At 42.5% G+C, this 4,252-nt stretch overlaps 1 protein-coding gene across 2 annotated transcripts in view; it reads right to left on the bottom strand.

The window, feature by feature from the left end:
• Positions 1-4,252, bottom strand: part of ZHX3 (zinc fingers and homeoboxes 3) — a 159,969-nt gene that overhangs the window by 69,000 nt on the left and 86,717 nt on the right. For both annotated transcript variants that reach the window (XR_006680557.1, XM_045295190.1), the window contains exon 2: positions 3,113-3,201. The gene's annotated coding sequence lies outside the window, so the exon portion shown is untranslated. The remainder of the gene's footprint in view (positions 1-3,112; positions 3,202-4,252) is intronic.

Below are 4,252 nucleotides of genomic sequence, written 5' to 3'. Positions count from 1 at the left end.
CCCAAAGTCCACCTTCAGCATTCCCTGGGAATCTCGCCGCTCCATTCTCTTGCAGTTCTATTGCACCCCCTTAGTATTTGCCTTGGTGTGGCAGGATCAGATGGGGTGCAATTCCCACACTGTGTCTCTGATGTTGTCCCCTGTAGGGCTATGGGTCAGTGAGGGGCGTCCTGTCTCATAGTGGGGCTGGCCATGTGGTCCTCTCTGTGGACTGGCTGCTCTAACCTCAAGCCACCTTCTATCTGAACCTCTTGATCATTTTCTTCCTTCCTCATACCCTCCCACCCAGAACTTTCCTAGACTTTTCCATTTAAGGAATATTTTATGTGGGTTTTTTTTTTATCAACATCTGTTCTGCCACTGATGTTCCTGAAGAAATTCAAAATTACCTTCTAGCAAAAACTGGTATTTTTGATAATGACTTTTACATCTTCCTGCTTATTAGACTTTTAGATATGCACTTTAAGATTCCTCCGGGAAGATGGGGGGTGGGGAAAGGGGGAATTGATCTCAAGGATCAACATATAGGCTCCTCCCAGGGGGAAGAACAACAGAAAAGTGGGTGAAAGGAGATAGCGGACAATGTAAGATATGAAAATAATAATCTATAATTTATCAAGGTTTCCTGAGGGAGGGAGGGAGGGAGGGCACAGGAGGGAGGGAAAAATGAGGAGCTGATATTGAGGGCTCAACTAGAAATAAAATGCTTTAAAAATGATGATACAAATGTGCTTGATACAATGGATGAGTGTATGGATTGTGATGAGAGATGTAAGGCAGCCCCCAATAAAAGTATTTAATTAAAAAAAAAGATACCTTCTCCACAAAATTTTCGCTGATGATCATCTTGCAAACATAAGCATATTTCATTCATCCATTCTTTCTTGGCTTCTACCCTCCAGAACAGGACTAGATCTGGGGGATACAATAAAGCTCCTGCCTTCATGAAGTTTATGTGCTGGGGACGTGTGGCGGGAGGGCAGGAAGACAGTCAGCTTCAACATCTGCATGTGGAGTGGGCCCCAGGTGATAAGTGCAATGGAGAAAATAAAGCAGGGAGAGAGATGAGCCAGGTAGCTCTCTGGAAAGAGCAGCTGGTAGAAACACAAGTTAAGAGCCTGGAGGCAGAAGCATTTCTGGGTTGACTGAAGAACAGCAGGGAGCCCAATGTGGCTGAAGCAGTCAGTGTGAGGACAAGTACTAGACAGCTTTGTTTGCTTGCAATTAAACTTGTCTTATCACATTTTTAGTTTCCAAACAAACAAAACTCACATCCACTCATACTGACCCTCAAGGGCAGAGTGGAACTGTCCCCTTGGGTTTCCGGAACCGTAAATCTTTATGGTAGACAACCTCATCTTTCTCCCACGGTTCTGAACTGCTGACCTTGTGGTTACAGCCCCATGCATAACCCACTATGCCACCAAGGTCTGATAAGCAAAGCCCTAAATAGATACAGTTTTTCATTTCACTCAGCCTTCAGACTCACAACCCCCCAAGCTGCAATATCTATCTAGCAGTAGTCCTGCTGCAACCTGCTGCAGAAAGACAGAAAAGACACGAGGCCGGAAGGTCTGCAAGTGTGGAGAACTTCCCAGGGGCTGATGGTCCCCCACGTGTGGAGAAAGAGTGGTGTGACCGTGGTCCATTGTCCAAGTTAGGGTGCTGTGGCACAGAAGCTCCAGCATCACAGACCATCAATGACTCCACTTCCTCCCCCTTCTTTACAAAAATGTCAACTGAGCATACTGGAGAAGAATGGTCAACTTCATAATTTAAGATAACACAAAAGACTGAGCTTATTTTAAAAAGTTTACTAGGACAGGCAGCCATCTAAGTGTGATGTCAACTAAGTCCACATGGAAGCACACCAACATCAGTGACGAGAGGTTTGTAAATCTTATCATCTGAAACGGAAGGAGGGAATAGTATCAGAGCCTACACTGAGATTCTGTTTTCCAGAATGCTATGGATGACAGTGAGAGTCCAAGATACATACATGAGATCCACATGGAAAATAAGCTTCCAGTGATTTCCCTCTAGCCGCATTAGAGGGATGGGAAGAAACGGGTTACCAAACAGAGTGCCCTGGAGAGATGACTACAGCAGATCAAAATGAGGAATCTGATTTGAACGGTCACAGCCTGAGAGTCGACCCCCCTCTGATGCACGTTGGGCCTGATCTGGTTTGCAACAGTCTCTGTATTTTTCTGTTGTTTGATTGTTCACATTGGGGTTTATCTCAGCTGTGTTTTGTCATTGGGGGTGATGCTTGTGAACGCTTGCTATGTGTTTCTGTTTTGCAATATAGAACACACAGGACTGATGAACCTAGAGAGACAGCCAGCAGAGTAAGGGTTGGGGGTTGGGGGGCAGGTACAGTAGGAGCAGGGAGTCAAAGGGAGCTGATGTCAAGGAGTGCAAGAAGGGAGAGAATATTTTGAAACTGATGTGGGGGCAGCTGTACAATACTGCTTGATGTTACTGTACTATGGAACGGTAGGTTATCTGTATTATCTCCCAATAAAATGGTTTTGGGAGAAAAAAAGTTTACTAGGGTATATCTATTCCAGAAAGCCAAGACTATGAATATTCATATTATTTGCTAGAGTACTTTATCTTCTGGATTAAATTGATATATATTTTTTTAAATCCCCATTCCACAGGGCAGTGCCATACCTCTTTTACCTGAGAATATGGCTGAAATAATTGGCATTCACACTCTTTTTCTAGTCTCCCAAGTCAACAGTTAAATAATGCACAAGTATAAGCTTTGCACTCAGGATAAAAGCTAGTTCTTGGGCTCAACCTGCAAATCACAGAGACATCACACACAAATCTATTTTTATAATAATACACAATGGCCAATCCAAGGTATAACTAACTGGCTCCTATCAAATTTCAACCAATCTAAGACATTGCCTAAATTGTATATTCAACACTAATTCTTAGATTAATCAAAGAGTTTCTGATCAAAGAACTAAGCAATAAAAACGGAAGAAAACTAAGCAGCACGTAGGACGTAAGCATTACAAAGCGATGGTAACTGACGCACCAATGAACTTTTAAAAATTCAAAACCACATTATTTGCTTATATGATTTTTTCCTTACTTCATTATTTTCTCCAGTTTCTCCCTTCGCTCTATTCAGTCTCGAAGGCATCTTTAGATGTTTGCTGCTTCGGTAGTAGCAATTCAGTCCTAGGAAAGAACAGGGCATTGTCACTTTGTGAGAAGAGATCAAACACATTCTAGAAAGCTGAATCATCCAAGCTCTTCACTCTCCTAATTTTTTTTACCAGAACTGTACAGACACTGTGTGAGACAAAAAATGAAAGGAGATATAAGACAAACCATTTAAACCTATTAAAAATGCCCACATATATTGGAATCTATACAAGGAAGTAAGTCAAACTCAATGGTCTCTGATAAAAGAGCAGAAGAAAATGATCCATCATAATCTTTCATTCTAACTACTCGTCCATCAGAGTTGTCATCTTCTCTTCTGCTCAGTTTCATCGAGCTGTGCAGAAATAATACAATGCAGTGACGCATAACCCTACAAGGATTTTCTGATGGTCTTCACTCGAAGCCCTGAGATCTCCCTCATATAGATTCTAAAGGACAGAATTTGGTTCAGGCTAGAAAACAATGTCTTCATCTTTGTTTCTGACACTCACCCCTAGGTTGTTCCATGTTGCCCAGTGTCCATGGCAGGCACACTTATAACTCCTAGTGAATGAGAAAGGTAGGAACGAGGCTTCCAACAAACCACTAGAGATGCTTCACGTTATCTTAAAATAACATGGGAAGTAGATGAAAAATCGCTGCTTCTCTGCTCATCATCATCTCTCTTTCCCTAAGTATTCGTTTTGGTAGAGATGCCCATTAGTAGTCAAATGGCCCCAAAGTGAGCATACCAGAAGGCCTCTGGGCTTCAAATTCATGAGCTAAGTGCCTGAGACAGACAACGCCCAAGCATCATCATGCTAGAAACGAAAACGTGCTGCCACAGATTGCAGCCAGGTTGCAAGTCAAAAGAGCATCTCTCAGCACAACAGCTCGTTATCTTTTTTTTTAAAATCATTTTATTAGGGACTCATACAACTCTTATCACAATCCACACGTACATCAACTGTGTAAAGCACATTCGTACATTCATTGGCCTCATCATTCTCAAAACATTTTCTCTCCACTTAAGCCCCCGGCATCAGGTCCTCATTTTTTCCCCTCCCTCTCCCCCCTCCCTCAT

The sequence above is a fragment of the Echinops telfairi genome, unplaced genomic scaffold (genome assembly GCF_000313985.2).
Source record: "Echinops telfairi isolate 266 unplaced genomic scaffold, ASM31398v2 ScPeMD7_5592;HRSCAF=6446, whole genome shotgun sequence".
NCBI classification, from domain to species: Eukaryota; Metazoa; Chordata; class Mammalia; order Afrosoricida; family Tenrecidae; genus Echinops; species Echinops telfairi.
Note: the sequence above shows the minus strand (reverse complement) of the source record. Positions and strands in the feature narration are given on the sequence as shown.